General features: G+C 39.8%; 1 protein-coding gene across 13 annotated transcripts in view; it reads left to right on the forward strand.

The window, feature by feature from the left end:
* The first annotated feature begins 7595 nt into the window (after positions 1–7595).
* Positions 7596–17300, forward strand: part of NAALADL2 (N-acetylated alpha-linked acidic dipeptidase like 2) — a 1511782-nt gene continuing 1502077 nt past the window's right edge. For all 13 annotated transcript variants that reach the window (XM_068547430.1, XM_068547429.1, XM_068547431.1 and 10 more), the window contains exon 1: positions 7596–7721. The gene's annotated coding sequence lies outside the window, so the exon portion shown is untranslated. The remainder of the gene's footprint in view (positions 7722–17300) is intronic.

Consider the following 17300-nt stretch of genomic DNA (forward strand, 5'->3'; position numbering starts at 1 on the left):
GAATCAATAGTAATAGTAATAATAATAGTAATAAGTAATAATAAACAGTAGTAGTAATAACATTTTTTTAGAAATCCTCATTATTTCAGACATAGAAAATCATTTCTGAATGAAGATAGAAAACTTAATTCATAGATCAAACATAGAAAAATGTTTCTTAATATTATATGTTAAAGAAAAGAATAAAGTTTTTGTGTATAATAACTAAGTCCTTAGTTCCTTCATGGATCTTTAGAATTCTTTTATTTCTCATTGAAGGGAAATTTGTTGCTTGAATTAGTCAAAATAGGCCAAAAGCTATTATAAACAACACCAAAATGTCAGTGTCTTAATGCAATAAAAGTTTATTTCTCACACACAAGGTCCAAAGCGGATGTTCTAGATTCAGTGGCTCTCTGGTAGCCCTCCTCTAAGCAGAAGGTCAAGGTCCCAGGCTCCTTTCATCTCATGGCTCCTCCACGGAGGGTACAGAGATTGGACATCACAAGAAGGCACATTTATTCTGGGTATGGATTTGCTTTACCTGCCAGCAATGCTTGGCCAGCAGCAGCATTCATGGACTTACAGAACACCTACATTCACCATCTTGAAATCCCACACAGCATTGTTTCACAGCAAAATAAGTGAGGCAGAATGATATTCACTGGTCCTTCCACATACGTCACTGACTGGTATGCAGCATACAGTATATGTTTTGAGCACATATGATGCTGTTTCTCCCAAAGTTGGAATGTATGGCTCCAGGAATCTAGAGGGAGAAATATGAGTGGCTTCTCTCATGACTACACTTAGTTATCTGCTTACAAAAGTTTGCTTCCCATTCCTGAAACTTTGGATGCTTCTGATTTAGTGATCTCAATTTCCAAGGAACTGAGGAATGTTACCACCAGGGGACATGACCACTGTTCCACTGAATTGGAAGTTGAGACTGCTCGCTGGCCATTTTGAGGTTTGCATATCACTGAATTAACTGTCAATGAGGGGGATACTTAATTAGCTGAAGCGATTGATCCTGATTATCAAGGAGAAATTAGGCTGCTGCTATACAATGTCCAGAGAGGACTATATCTGGAACCCAGCAGCTTCTCTGGGTTACCACTTACCATGTACATATTTAAGAGTAAAAATTAATGGAAAACTATAGAAACACAAAAGAGACAGAATGACTGAGGCATTAAATTCTTCGGGAATAAAGATCTGAGTCACTCTACCAGCTTAATAACCATAACCAGCAGAGATACCGGCTGAGGTACAATGGATAATGGAAGTTACAATTATCAACTTTCTCCTGACTGGTTACAAAAACAAGGACTCCAGCATTTTGTATATAGTATTTTCCCTCTTTCCTCCTTATGTCCTTATTATTTTAAATAAAGTTTGGTGATGATTGTTAGTGCTTTTACCTTCATGCTCAGTTATAGAGTATTGCTGTTTGAATAAATGCAGAAGCATGAAGTTATTGCTCTAGAAGTGAAAAAAATGTGAGGAAAGATGTGCACAGATGCTGAGATGACTAAGGTGAGGAATGTGCTGGGTGTTTGCCCATGGACTCTGCTCCAAATCCACCCTTCCACAGTGTCTTCCGTGATGCTGGGGCTAGAATAGTTTACATTTCTGAGACACTGATGAATTTCTACTCACAGGCAGCATGAAAGGGATTTTGGACAGTAAAAGAGGAGAGAAGGGACTTTCTTTTTCCCTGTCAGCATGGTTTGAGCAGCAGCAGAGAAGGTCTCAGTTGTCTCTTGCTGCTCCCCAAACTGGTCCTGTGTTGCTCTCTCAGAGGTATCAGCTGCAGCCAAACATGCCCCTTGTTAAGAGGTCAGAGTACCATCCTTCTGGGGACCCTGTTCTGAGCTCCTAAGGTACAAGCAATAGCTGGGAGACACCCTGTAACAAAGAGCTCTGACTTCACTTTTTGATCTTTGATTTCTGACTTTAAGCCTCACCTTCCCTTTCCTATTTGGCCCCATCTGTGAACAGGCTGATAAGAAAGCCTAGGGTCCCTCCTCCTTTTGCTCTGATGGGCAATTTAACACCTTGCGAATCTCCAGCCCATGCACAGGAACTTTTTCCCCAGATCCACACCCCTAGAGCACCTATGAGTCATTCTAGAGGCCCAACCACTCCCTCTGCCTCCCCCCAAGTCAGCATGAACCTACTTGAGCCTACTCTTCTTTCCCCAGGGCTCCCTTGTATGTGCCATCAAATTTTCTCAAATTCTCGTGGTGTGTGGAGTGTTACCAGCTTCTACATCTTACCCATAATTGGGAGGGAGTCCATTCCACCTTTATGAGGTAACCATAAAATATAGTTCCTCCTCAGAGGACTGAGAACCCAATCACACATGGTCACTCTCTGAGTTCCCAGGTTTTGGTAATCCATCTTTTCCCTTTTGTTTTCCTAGTGCATTTATTACTGCTGCATAACAAATTACCAAAAACTAGTGCCTTAAAGCATTTATTATTTCCCAGCTTCTACAGGTCAGGAATGGGGACACATTAACTTGGTGCCCCTGGATCAAAGTTTCTCATGAGGTTGCGTTCAAACTGTTGGCAGGCACTGCAGTCACATCTGCAGGCTTGACTGGGAAGAAAAATCAGCTTCCAATCTCTCTCATATGGTTTTTGGCAGGCCTCACTTCCTTGACACAGGAGACTTTCTCCCCACAGGACTGCCTCATGGCTTGTCAGCTGGCTTTCCCCAGATGAGTAACCCAGGAGAGAGTGAAAGAAAGCATGCTTAGAGAGAAGCTATAGTCTTTTTTTATACCTTAATCTTGGAAGTGACATCTCATTACTTCTGCTTTATTCTGTTCAATAGAAGTATCACTAGATCCAGCCCATATTCAAAGGGAGGTTATTGTACAGAGTGTGAATACCAGGAGGTGGTAGCTGTCTCCTGCAATTATCTCTGAATTACCTGAGTGTTCCCTTTCTACTTCTTCAGCTTCACAGATTACACTCTGTGTAATCATTGCCTTGATATTAAATTGCCTCTCTTTAAAGAGTGTGGTTATTTTTGCTGACTTGATACGGAGAGATACAGTACTTAGAATCCTCTGCTAAAGTTTCTCCAACCATCCGGCTCAACAACTAAAGACAGCATGGCATACTGTCATCCACACTGCATTGGTCAGAACTCAGTCACATGACTAATATAACTGCATGGGAGGCTGAGAAATGTATGGAGCACACCAACATTAGTGAAACGAACAGCTTCTGCCACATGGCTTAACATGCAAGAAGTCACACACACATTGTCAACACCTCCTGGATGCCACTTTCTCAGCTAAGTAACCTTCTTTACACAAATAAATTTCTGCAAAAACTCAAAACACTCTGTAAGCAGAGTGATTTGAATTTATTTACTTATTTTTCATTGAGTTCCTCACATTGAGGCCATTAATTTCTCGAAAAGCATTGGAAATAGCAGGGACTTTATATAGTTAACAATTACAGAGAGTCTGCAGACCAAAGGTACTTTAATGTAAGAATTATTTTCTTTCAGTCATTACAGAATTAAAATATTAGTACTTGCTACTTACTATCCAGTATTTTCAGCAAAAGAAAATGGACAGTCTAGTACCATAAAATACACTGTACTTTATGCATTAATTTCTCTATTACTGGGAACTTTAAAATCATTAGAGAGAAATGAATACGAATTTTATTTGTGTGTGAAGGTTTATCTGATATTTTCAAATAGTACAGACCTTTATAGTCAAAACAGATGTAAATAGAATTCATAGTTTAGTTAGGAATTCTTAATAGTAAATTTCAGTGCTTTGGGATTATGACAGGGAGATTATTCAATTTCAAAATAACTTTTCCAACTTTATCTTTTTATACATTATGGATACAATTTAGCATTTGTTTTCTTTTTTTTAACCTAATTTTTCAAACAGATATTTACACAGCCCCCCAAAAGAAAACAAAAAGGTATGCAGTGAAAGTCTCTTTTCACCCCATCCTCAGTCCAGTCTGCACATTTGATCTCCCCTTTATCTGAGTAACTATTGCTAGTTTCTTATGTTTCCTTCCAGAATTTCTTTATGCGTGTGCAAGTAAATATAACCATATCTCCTCTTTATACAAAGGTACTATATTTTACACACTGTTCTGTACCTTGTTTTTCTTTCACTTTATGTATCTTGTTGTATTTCCCAAACCTGTTTACAGAAAAGTTCCTCATTCTGTTTCTTTATTTTTCCCCCAACAACTGCATATAGTACATTCTATTGAATGAATGTATTATAATTAATTTTACCAGTCTCCTATAGGTGGACTTTTAGGTTATTTCCAAACTTTTGTTATTACAATGAATAATACTGTACATGCATTAGTTCTATAGCATCAACGCCCAAAAGCAATTTGGTGGTTCCAGGGGAATATAATTCTGGTGTTTGTAATTTTGATTGTTACTAAAGAGCTCTCTGTAGGGGCATAAAATATTTTATACTCTAGTCAGAAATGTATGAGAATGCCTATTTCCTAAAGTTGCTTGTTTTTCCAATGAAAATTTTAATTACCTGAGAATTTCTAGTTGTGACAGTGTCCAAAAACCAAACCCATAAAGTGACCGTTCTTCAACCTACCTCAATTGTCTAAAGTGACCAGAGTGCTGATTTTTAGGTTTGAATAGCTTCATGTAGACCTATTCTAAAATATGTACAATGGATTCCACAAGTACATATGCATTGTTGACAGGGCAGAACAAGGATCTGTATCTTTAAGATTGTCCTCCCCTACTGAGCTGGATTAACTAGCAATCTTGGAACACAGTGTTCTCAGCTAAAGTTCAAATTTGGCTGGAGAATCTCACTTCGGCTCTGATACAGTCTTTAGTATATGAAATTAGTTTAGAAAACTATGAATTTGTTAAAGCTGCCTACCTGTTTAGTGCTTCTGTTACATGGTAATTTAGCAACAGATGATGTTGTAACAGTGTTCGGAATGTGACATGAAATCCTTACTACACTGAAGTTTTAAGTTAGAAAGAACAATACGGTCTTTTGCAGTCAAAACAATCAATCCTTTCCAATATAATCTTATATGAAATCTTAAATAAAAATCATATTAGCACACTAAGGTTAAAGTCAGTTGTGTAAAAGGGACTTGTAATGTTATCAAATTGATATAATTTAATTATAACTGTTCTGTCTATAAAATGCCTTGAAAAGCAGATCACTCTATGCTTTACATTATTAACACTAATTAACGATGGATTTAAAAGTTTTAAAAGCAAATGCTTACTAGTCTAAATCTACTTTTGGATAAATTCACAAAATGCTCACAAGGCCTTGAGTCAAGGTTTAGTTTACAGAATGCCAGAAGTCCAACTAAAAAGTGCATTCAAGTGGATTCAGGTGATTGAGGTGTTTATGGGCACACAAAATCATGTGGGGAATTTTTGTCTCTACCTAAAATGAATGGAATTACCTCAGACCAAAACATTTCAGGCAAGGAAGGCTTTTTTACCTGAACTGACCAGATCTTCTTGGTTCTCAGCTTTAGTTTATATTGCCTATTTGTCTAAAGCAAGTCATAGGCATTCATATTATTGCAGAAAGTTCAAAGGTTCCCTTAGAAAATCTTCCTAATCTCTTTCTCTATTTTTGGGCTTTGGTTTTGTTTTCTTGCTCCTTTTAGTTTAAGGGCTTCACACCATTTAAGATTTTATCTCTTTGTTTCACTTAAATGCAGGTTTAATGATAATCTGTTTGCCTCAGCCCCAAGGCTTAGCAAAACAGAAACAAAGAGAGTGGGATTCTTATCTTACTTAGGGTTTTCCCCAATTCTACAAAATTTAATCTCCTCAAATATTTTGCTTGTGCTTCTACACCGAAAGAGGCACCTACGAGTATTTTACCCTGTGGGAGATCTCCTAGGAAAATGCAAATCTGTAGAAATTCTTCTACAAGAATCTGATAGAGGTTTTTCTTTGTTTTTTCTATGTTCTTGGTTTTTCTTTTTTCTCCTCTCTCTTTTTCTTTCATTTCTATTTGAAAGGCTGGGTGGTAGAGCAAGGCACCCATTTTTCTTTATCTGATAGAGAAAAGTTTCCTCTAGCCTTTGGTGCTTACAGTTAATTACGGACTAGAACCGTTTCTGATTTCTTTTTGATTCTTGCATAACAGTTCTATTACTGTTTTCTTGTTTGTCTAAAACAACTTCAGATTTCACATCTGTCAATTTACCCTTACTCTCATTAAAACTTCAACTGAAAAAATCTTCCTTTCAAAAAGTTTGACCCTACTTAGAGAGGCCTAGCTAAAATTCCTTCCATTCCTTAGTATTAATTAAAACCACCTTTCCCCTAGGCAGTTCCATTGTACAAAAATAATATAACAAAAGTAGAAATACAGTGAAAGCAGAAACAAAGGGGAGGGAGAATGAAAGTGGGAGAAATGGTTACTTGTTCTGGAATCTTTAACTGCGTGCTCATTGTGGGTGGATACTCATACATTAAGTAACTAGTTTGGCTTTTATTTTCAAGTTCACTCCTCGAATCTTTATTCAGATTCCTTTCTTCCAAAATTGACAATACAGAGGGAACATAATACAGTTATGAAAACTAAGCAGAATGCATCCATCTGACATGCCTTTCAGGAATCCAGCCCACTAATTTTTGCTATGGTTTGATGACTCAACCCCCTAGGATGCAGCATGGGAAGAATTTCCTCATTTTGTAGAACTGCCAAATCTCATTCATTGGAGCAAAGGCTCCTCATTTGGGGCTCATTGTTAAACAGTTGTTTATCTGTTAAAATATTTTTAAAAATCTCCCTCAGTAGAGGGAGTTCGTCATGATCTCCTCCCTTCCCCCCATGAAGCTTCAGCTTTCTGGCCACTGAGCCTAGTTTTATTGGCTTTTTTCCTCCCCTTCCCCCGCCCCCCCTTTTTTTCCCCTCTCCCATCTCAGCTACATCTCTCGGCCTCATTTGTTTCTTGGAGGTTCCAGTTTCTTTTCTTCCATTGAGACATTTGTCTCATTTATCCCTCGTGAAAAAAAAAAAAAATCTTTGCTTTATTTTTCTGTCTTCTTCCTTTTAAAGCCGTTCATCTAAGACCTCTCTTCACTTATCCCCCCTTTTATTTTTCAATCATAATTAAGCTTTAGTAAGTGCAAACTGCAAGCACAATGCCAAGTACCCTCTCAATATTCTCCCTCCCGAGGGACATGCCTTTATTACCCCGTTCAAGGGATGAAAAGAAACAAAGGTACGAACTCAAGTAACTTGCAGAATAAGGTCCTGAAGCTGGAAGGGACGAGGCTCAGCACTATACCCAGCTAGCTACCTGTCCGGAGGCAATGCACTTAAAAAAGTAATCTTTAAGAAGTCTGTATTAGATATAGAAAAGTACTTGTAAAATATATTCAAATTATAAAACAAGCTCATCTCTCTCCTACCATGGGGCAAGTTTTCCAGTTTTGCCCATTTAAAAAAAAAAAAAAAAACCTTCCCTATTCTTGAGCCTGTCGCCATTTAACAAGGCTCCTGCAGCCCCCTTCCCGCTTCGCTCGGCAAACGTGTCTTTTATTATGACTCAGCCCAGCCCGCTCCTTGCCAAGCGGCTGACGCTCGCGGCGGAGGTGCCGGGGCAGCAGCTCGGCGGCGAGAGCTCGCGCGCTGCTCCCGCTTTACGGCTGCTGAAAACCCGGCCCGCGCCCGGCAGCCGTACCGCAGACGAGCCCGCGCCCGCGCCCGCGCCGCTCAGGTAATCCGAGTCCTTCTGTTTCCAAAGTTTTGCCCCAACCAGCTCGGCGCTCGGAGGCGGCGCGGCCTCGGCCCAGCCGTCCGGCTCTCCCTCCCGTCCCCACGACCGGACCGGCGGGGCTGAGGCGCGGGCCGCACCCCTGCATGGGTCCCGGCGCGCCGATCGGGTGTCAGGTCCCCGGGCGGAGGGGCGCTCGGGCGGCGGCGGGGCGGGAGCGACCTGGAGGGGCGGCGCGCGGGGCACCGGGCTCCGGCCGCTCCCGGGCACGCGCCGGCCGGAGCAGTCCCCGGCCCCGCCTCGAGGCCCCCGCCCATCTCCTGAAGCCGGTCGTCTAAGGGCAGAGACCCGCAGCTCCAGAGCGCCCGTTTCTGACACGTTCGCACACGCACGCACGCCCGCCCGCCGGGGTAGACAGCGGCGCTGCTGACCCTGCTTTAGGGATGGCTCGCCCGAGGGGCGCCCTCGCGTGTGGAACGCCTCTCTTGAGGACGCGCACCGTCGCCTGCTCGAGGAAGTTTAGGAGAGAATGTTGAAGGAACAGCCTCAGATTAGCGCCTGCGCTGCTTTCTACCCTAGTGTCTGGCTCTTACTACCACATCTCCCCCACGGTCTCACTCTCCCATCCTTTTCATCCTTTAGTCCTCCCTCCCCCTTTCTTTACCCACACTTACTATTATTTTTTTATTTTTATTTTTCCTCTTTATTGGGTATCTCATCCTTTGGTGTCTTGTCTTCTTTTGCCCCGCACTGTTAGAATAACAAGTACACAGACAGTATCCTTTCCTGTTCTGTCGTCCTCAGCAAGTCTTTGCTTACCATGGCTTGGGCATCTCGAGGAGCAGAGTATTGGATCCTGGACCTCTAAGTGTGATTAAGTTATTGGACTGTGTGTCCTGTTGCCTCAGTTGGCCATGCTGAACAGAGGACAAGGGTTTGTTTGAAACCAACCTTAGGAACTTAGAGCATGGTGTTGCTTCTGTTGATGGACTACATCTTGACAAACAAGCAGTTATATCATAGGTTCCTGTAGTATTCATTCCATTCAGTTCAATTCAGTAACATTTCTTTGAATGTCAATCATGGAGAGCTGGTGAAGGACTAAGAGAGAAAAGAGATCCAGTTCCTGTCGTCCAGAGAGTGCGTATCTAGAAGGGACCATGGTGAGCACTGGGATAGTGGTACAAGTGCTCTGGGTGAATGGGGGAGGAAAGGATTAATGGAAAGGTTAGGTTTGAAACTGGGCTTTGATATTTGAGTAGAATTTTCCTCATTTTCTTTATTTTCCCCTTTAAGAATTCTTTTTTTTTTTTAAATAAATTTATTAATTTTCGGCTGTGTTGGATCTTGCTGCGCGCGGGCTTTCTCTAGTTGCAGCGAGCGGGGGTCTTCGTTGCGGTGCGCGGGCTTCTCATTGCTGTGGCTTCTCTTGTTGCGGAGCACGGGCTCTAGGCGCGCGGGCTTCAGTAGTTGTGGCGCACGGGCTCAGTAGTTGTGGCGCACGGGCTCAGTAATTGTGGCGCACGGGTTTAGTTGCTCCGCGGCATGTGGGATCTTCCCGGACCAGGGCTCGAACCTGTGTCCCCTGCATTGGCAGGCAGATTCTCAACCACTGCGCCACCAGGGAAGTCCCAAGAATTCTTAATAGAAAGAAGAGATCTTTCAAAAATACTTTCACCTCAAACTACTCAGGTTTTTCATCTTTGCAACTGGCAGTAATCTGATCTCAGGACTTACAGGAAATGTAAAAGAAATTCCTCTTCACAAGAATGATCTAATGATTCCTGGTACTGTACAAAGAGTATTACAGATTATTATAGGACCAACAAGAGTGAAATGATACAATTATTGCTTACAAAAAGCATTATCAGATTCACAGAGAGCTCAATACTCATTTATTAATTTAGTCAACAAATATTTATCGTGTTTACTGTGTGCCAAGCATTGTTTTTGGCACTGGAATAAAGTACTGCCTTTTTGGAATTTACATTCTAGTGGAGAGAAACATTATATATAATACATAGAAAAATATAAGGTGCTACTGTACAGGAATACCTTGGAGATACTGCGGGCTTGGTTCCAGACCATCACAATGAAGGGAATATCGCAGTGAAGGAAGTCACAGGAATTTTTTGGTTTCCCAGTGCATATAAAAGTTATGTTATGCTATACTGCAGTCTATTAAGGGTGCAATAGCATTATATCTTAAAAAAAAAAACTTAATTAAAAAATGCTTTATTGCTAAAAAAAAAATGCTAACCATCATCTGACAATGCAGGGTTGCCACAAACCTTCAATTCGTAAAAAAAAAAAATGCATTATCTGTGAAGTAATAAAGGAAGCACGGTAAAATGAGGTATACCTGTACTAAGTGCTATGGAGAAACATAAAGCAAGAAAAGGTGTGTGTGCATGTGTTTAGCAGTTTAAAATATGATTATAAGGGAAGGCCCCCAGAGTAGGTGACATTTCAGTAGACTTGAAGCAGATGAGGCAGTGAGCCAGGTGATATTTGGGGCATGAGTTTTGCAGTCACAGAGAAGAAAAAAATGCAGAGGCCCTGCATTTTGGTGTGTTCAAAGAAGCCAGTGTGGTGGAGTGGTGTAGAGGAAGGAGGAAAGTAGGTTATGTGGTCTTAAATGAAATAGAGGTTAGATGGTACTGCATGGTCTAGTAAGCTGTTGTAATGACTCTGGCGTTTACTTGAAGTGATATGGAAGCCTTTGGAGTGTTTTGATCAGAACAGTCCAACAGAACTGTTTAATTCCATTACTCTTGCTGCTGTGTTGAGAACAGATTGAAGGAAGGCCAGGGGAGAAGTAGGGGTGCCAGTTGGGCAATTTTGATAATCCATGTGACAGTGATGGTGGCTTAGACCAGGATGGTAACCGTGGAGGTGGTGAAAAGTTCATATGCTGCATGTACTTTGATAGTACGTTCCACAGGATTTGCTGACAGATTAGATATGGAGTGTGACAGCAAAGAAATTAGGGAGAACTCAATCACCTAAGCAATTGAAAAGATAGAATTTACATTTACTGAGATGGGGAAGATAGCAGGAGAAAGACATGGTGGTGAAGATGAATAATTTGGATTTGGACATATTAAGGGTTAGATGCATTTTAAATATCCAAGTGGGGATGTCAAGCAGACGGTCTGAAGGCCAGGCTACCGATATGCATTTAGGATTCTTCAACCTACAACTGGTTTTAAAAGCAAAGAGATAGGGTAGATTCATCGAAAATATGTGGGGTTAGAAAACTGAAGAGGACCAACAACTGAGCCTTGGGGACCTTCAACATTAAGAGATGAGGAGCTACCAGCAAAAGATTCTGAAAAAGAGCTGTATGCTAGGTAAGGGGAAGAGCAGGAGAGTGTGGAATCACAGAAGCCAAATGAAGGAAATGTTTGAAAAAGTAGGGAGATTGTCAGAGATGAGGATTGAGAGTTGATTTAGCAAAGGAAGTCATTGATGACCTTGATGATATCAGTTTCCATGGAGTGGTGGGTGGTGAAGCCTTGTTTGGAATGTTTGGCAAAGCAGTAGAAGAAGAGGAGTTAGAGGGTAATGGTATACATCCCTTGAAGATTTTTATTGAAAAGGAGAGAAATGGATCATTAGTTGGAGGGCTATGTGATATAAAGAGTTTTTTTTTTTTTTTAAGAATTTCACTTTTATTTATTTATTTATTTTTGGCTGTGTTGGGTCTTCCTTTCTGTGCAAGGGCTTTCTCTAGTTGCGGCAAGCGGGGGCCACTCTTCATCGCGGTGCGCGGACCTCTCACTATCGCGGCCTCTGTTGTTGCGGAGCACAGGCTCCAGACGTGCAGGCTCAGTAGTTGTGGCTCACGGGCCTAGCTGCTCCGCGGCATGTGGGATCTTCCCAGACCAGGGGTCGAACCCGTGTCCCCTGCATTGGCAGGCAGATTCTCAACCACTGCACCACCAGGGAAGCCCATAAAGAGTTTTAAAGATGTGCAAAACAATGGTATGTTGTTATGCTTCTGAGAAAGAGTCAATAGAGATGGAAAATTGATGACGCAGGAGAGAGAGAGGGGAGCAGTATGATAAGGATAGAACAGGAGAGGTTATCTGTTTCTAGGTTTATGGGCTATTTATCTATACTAATAAGAGAGAAGGAAAACTGTGTGGACACAGGTGCAGGTGGGGGATGTGCACGTTCTCTTTGGATTCCTTCTCTCCTCATTGTGATGAGTGGCAGACAGTGCATAAGAAATTTGTAGGAAATGTTATCTTTTTTCCCATTTGGTCATGGATGTATTTGATGAGAAAATACTTTGAGATTCTGAGAATTTCTCGAAGCAAAGAACTTTGTGTTTTGTTGAGGAAAGAAAAGGGAATTTCTACCTTGAGTTCTGCTTGAGAGAAGACTTAGAAAGAAAGTTGAGATTATAAAATAGAAGTTAGCTAGAGGTGAAGGAGGAAGTAAGGTAAGCGAGATTATATCATGAAATCTGAGAAAGGCTATGGTGAGGACAGTAAAAACATTGAATCTTACCTCCATTGCTGCTGGCTAACTACAGTAATGTTCTAAAAATATTATTATCATATCAAAGAGATAGCTTACTTTTTAAGTACCAAGTGTGATCTAATAGAGAACTGTGTTATTGCTGGTGGTGAATCTACTTATGGAGGGGTGGTATTAGACCTGGAAAGAGATGTTAGCTAGGAATAGATTTCAGTTGGATCTTGAAAATGATGTAATGAAGACTGGATTGGCAACAGATTGGGTGTAAGGAAAGAGCATTTTGACAACACTGCTCATGGATACTAAGCCACTGGACAAGGTGGAGAGAATTTTGCAGTTGGAAATAGTACCTTGTTTGACATGACTTTCTTTCAGTTATTTAGGGACCTTTTGTTTATTAAATCATGATTATAAAATAGGGTTTTGTGTGAGATCTTGGCAAGAGATGGTGATACCAAGATGCAAATGACATGATCCTTGCCTTCAAATTACCGTCTCTAGTAGAGAAGAAAATGTACACAAATATTCTGAGAGAATTGATAAATGCCATATGAGGAGAACTGAATGCTTTGAGTTTTTTTTTAAATTTATTGTGGAAATTATCAGACACTCAAGAGTAGAGAGAATAGCATAATGAACTCCAGTGTATTTATCACTCTTCAAAATCTATCAGTTTTCTGCCAAACTTGAATGTTATGTGAGAGTAGGGAAGGGAGCGATTGTTTCTGTTTGTAGATCGGGATAGGGAGATTTCATGGAGCTTCTCCTATGTGGAGCTGTAGAAAGAACATTGAACTGAGCCAATGGTAGAATTCTTGCTTCTAGTTCTGTACCTGCCAGTGCTTCGCTGGCTGACTTTCTGTTACTCAATTGACCTCTCTGTTCTTTACTTTCTCAGTAGAGTGTGGCTGTTATTCTACATCAGGAGGCTGCAAACATTGGCCCTCAGGCCAAATCCAGCCTGCTACCTGTTTTCATGAACAGTGAAGTTTTATTGGAACACAACTACATCCATCAGTTTATTGTCTGTGTCTGCATTTGTCATAGATTATAGATTATGATAATCTAGATTATCATAATCATAGATTATGATTTCGTAGTTGAGGCAGAGATGGTGTGGCTGAGAAGCCTAAAATATTTACTCTCTCGCCCTTTACAAATGCTTGCCAAGTCCTGTTCTATATGGTCTCTGATATTCCTTTAGCTCTAATATGTTACTCTATTAGCTGACTAAAAATTAGTAATTTTTGAGCATTTACTAAGAGCCAGCACTGTTGTTTTGGTTTGTACATACTAACTCATTTAATCATCACCAAAACCCTATTAGGTGGGTTCTATTATTTCTACAAATGAAACTAAGGCATAAGGTGTGTGTACGTTAACTTGCCCAAGGTTACATAGTACTAAGTAGTGGAGACAGGCAATCCTGTTACAGCATCTATATCCTTAATTATAATGTTGCATTTCCTTTAGATACATGGAAAAAATATATATGAAAAAAATTCAGTCAATTAGAGAATGAAAATTCATAAATCAATGATTTGCACTTAAGTAAAGTTCTATATTGTGATTATAGATGTAAAGGCTTTAGGATGCTGACTAATCCTGAATGTACATTAAAGGTGAATAGTGTGTGAAATCCAAATATGCCTGGGTAGAAAATTCTAGTACATCATAATTTTCTCATGAAGCCGTAGTGGATTTTTGAAAGTAGAACACTGTACTTAAAAAGCAAATAAATATAAAATGATATACCAATAGGAGCCTATTATTGTTTCTTTTGACAATATTTACGAGTTTTCAGGAGTCCATGTCTTTAGGGTATGACATGATTGTTTGGTGAGAAAGATTAGGAGTCAGGGGCTCAGAGTTCTAGTCCCAGTTCTGTCCCCAGCTCGCTTTTGTGTCCTTGTCTTCTCTGGCCTTTGGTTTTTTTAACTGAAAAATGAGCAGGTAGTTCAAGATCATTTTAGGGCTTCCTACAGCTCAAAAATATGATGCTGTAACTTTTTACATGGCACATTCAAAGAAATAGATGAGATAACAACGTGGAAGAACTAGGCTTGTAAACACAAAAATTTAATCTCCCCTTTTTTGCTGTCTACACATACGAACACATATACAGATATGTATACATAAAAGTTCATGCACATATAACTATAAAATCAGTGTGATTCATTTTATGTGTGATTTCTAGTCACATTTGATGTAGAAGCAGTTAAATATCTGTCCTTATGTTAGTATATTTTTGTATTTGTATGAGAGAATGGGTGATTTCTTTTCTTCCTTAGCCAAAAACATGCAGTTGTATAGAAAGCGAGTCTTGATGAATTCCTTGACCTCTGTGATCTGGCAGTGTGCCTCATGTTTTCTCTAGCAAAATTTGATTCATTGCTCAATTTGTTTGCCAGTTAAAAGCAAACAGTATGCCCGAAATCAGGCATAATCAGGGTTGTCTGTTTTGCGCTGTTGCATGGGATATTGATGTCAGACAAAATTGTAATTTAATTGTTTTGATATTTTGATCTGAGCAATTCAGATAAGAAAGGTGATTTATCTTTCATAGAAACCTTGTATTTTGAGCTCAGCATAATTTTTCCCCAACTACTTGCTGATAAATGTGGTTTCAATTTTTAAAATGTTGGGTTTTACTCATAATGGGAATTTGCTCTCAGTATTAATTACCAAAGTTTGGTTAGGAGTATATTACAGATATTTTATGTTTTAGATGTTCAGTCATGAAAAACTTTAGAATAGTTATGAATCCTTTAAAAACAGATAATGAAAATTCTATACCGTTTGACTTTTCCATTGTATACAATATGACATATGAATGTTTTCTATATTACAGATAGCTTTTTGCTTTTTTACAACCTTCGCATAGAAAATTATTCATGAACATCTTCAGTTTTAGGGCTTTATTATATTGGTCCAGCCTCTGTTGGTAAATTTATAACTCTACATAGGCTGTGCTCTCTTATTCCTGTGCATTGAGTCCAATTATCATTGGTGAAAAAATAACCTCAAATAATGTATTCCTAAATAAACTTTGGGTCTCCTTATCTTTTTACACTTACTGGAGGAAAAAAATAAAACACAAAGCAGAAACACTTTTAAACAAATTATACTGTCTCTCTATATAGTAATGATTTAAAAATTTATTTATTTTCAATTTAACACACCACTCAATGATTTGACAACCTCTTGGGGCATCTCCTGGTTCTAAGAAGCACTCACAGCCTAGTCAGCTTCCAGAGGGGACCATTCAGCTTTTCTGAACCAAACCTGAAACATATTCCCCGCTAGGCTTCAGAACTCTCAGAGAGTGCTCAAACCAAAGTAAACACCTTCTGGTGCACTGTAACGCTTTTCTGAAATGCTGGTTGTAGAAGTCAGTTTGAAATTTTTAATTACATTTAGGTGATAAAAGCATCCTTTATCTGACCTTCTCAAGAGATGTGAATCTGTTTGGGAATGACTTAAGAAGGCTTGTAGTCTTGGACCCTTTCCTTAAGTTTAATTTTGCTAAATTCCCAGAAAACTTTAAAAACCAGGTATTTTCAAGCACAATAGCTGCTAATTATGCAGGAAGCCTACTCGTGTGTGTATGTTTGTGAAAATGCCTGCTTTATTGCTTCTTGTTGAGATGAGATAGTATTTGAGTTATATTTCCCAGGGAGGCTCTGTTTACAGGAGGTACGTGGTTCGTAGGATAAGCCTTTTTTCCAGTAAAATCACAGCTGAAATCATAGAGAGCTAGAAGTTATCCCTCTTCTAAAATTTTCCCCAAGATAGCCTAATCACCAAGGGTCTAGTGTCTACCTCAGAGTAGGCCAGCCTAAATGATTTGTAAATCACCACTTTGGAGCTGTAAAATAAGATGATGATTCTCCAACTGGGGTACTCTGAGCTATGTTGGAAGGCTCCAAGCCACAGGTAAACATGACTATCTTCTTGGAATGTCAAATACACTAAACAATTTTTTTGAAGGAAGTAGTTAAGTCACTTATATGGTAAATTAAATGTTTAAGATCATAAAAAGACTGTGAATGTGACATCCAATGCAAAATACATGGTTTTTAAAATAAAATTTAAGACTTCAAAATAATGTCTTGCATATAGTAGGTCTTTATAGAATATATTTTCAGACCCCAGGAAAGGATATGGGTTGACATACAGATAGTAGTTTGGTTGTCATATTCCCATCATGTTTAGTCCCATTAAGCTTATATTCAGTCCCATCAAATTTTCAGGTTATAACCATCGTCCACCTGCTTTGGTTTACTTGCTTTTCTGATGTTTACCCACACTGATCTTTTAAATTTGCGGGAATGATTTTCCTCTTTACTCTTTCTATGTTTTTCCTATACTCTTGGCATTGAGATATTATGATTCCTGTGAGAAGCTGCCCCCGCTTTTTTTTTTTTTTTACGAAACTGTAGATATGTAGGAATTTGCAAAGATAGTACCAGAGAGGTCCTGTGTTCTCTTTACCCAGTTTCACCCATTGGTTATATCTTATACAACTATCGTATGATACCAAAACCCAGAAGTGGACATTGGTACAGTTTGTGTATATAGTTCTGTCATTTACTCTCCTGTGTAGATTCATGCAGTTAACACCACAATCAAGATGTAGAACTATTTCATCACCACAGATATCCCTCTTACAGTACCCTGCAAAAGAGATACTAAAAAAATCAGGAATTTAATCTAGTAAAGGAATTATTCACTTTCTTATTTCTAATTCTTGAGATTTTTTACACAAATGCTACATTGTTTTGTATTTTGGGCCATGTAAGAGAAAGGTGAAATATTATCATTACACTGCAGGAGAGATTAAATAGTCAAAATAGTTATAACGGGGCTTCCCTAGTGGTGCAGTGGTTAAGAATCTGCCTGCCAATGCAGGGGACACGGGTTCGAGCCCTGGTCCGGGAAGATCCCACATGCCACGGAGCAACTAAGCCCATGCGCCACAACTACTGAGCCTGCGCTCTAGAGCCCAAGAGCCACAACTTCTGAAGCCTGTGCACCTAGAGCCCGTGCTCTGCAGCAAGAGAAGCCACCGCGTGAGAAGCCTGCGCACTGCAA

The sequence above is a fragment of the Eschrichtius robustus genome, chromosome 6 (genome assembly GCF_028021215.1).
Source record: "Eschrichtius robustus isolate mEscRob2 chromosome 6, mEscRob2.pri, whole genome shotgun sequence".
In the NCBI taxonomy this organism is placed as follows: Eukaryota; Metazoa; Chordata; class Mammalia; order Artiodactyla; family Eschrichtiidae; genus Eschrichtius; species Eschrichtius robustus.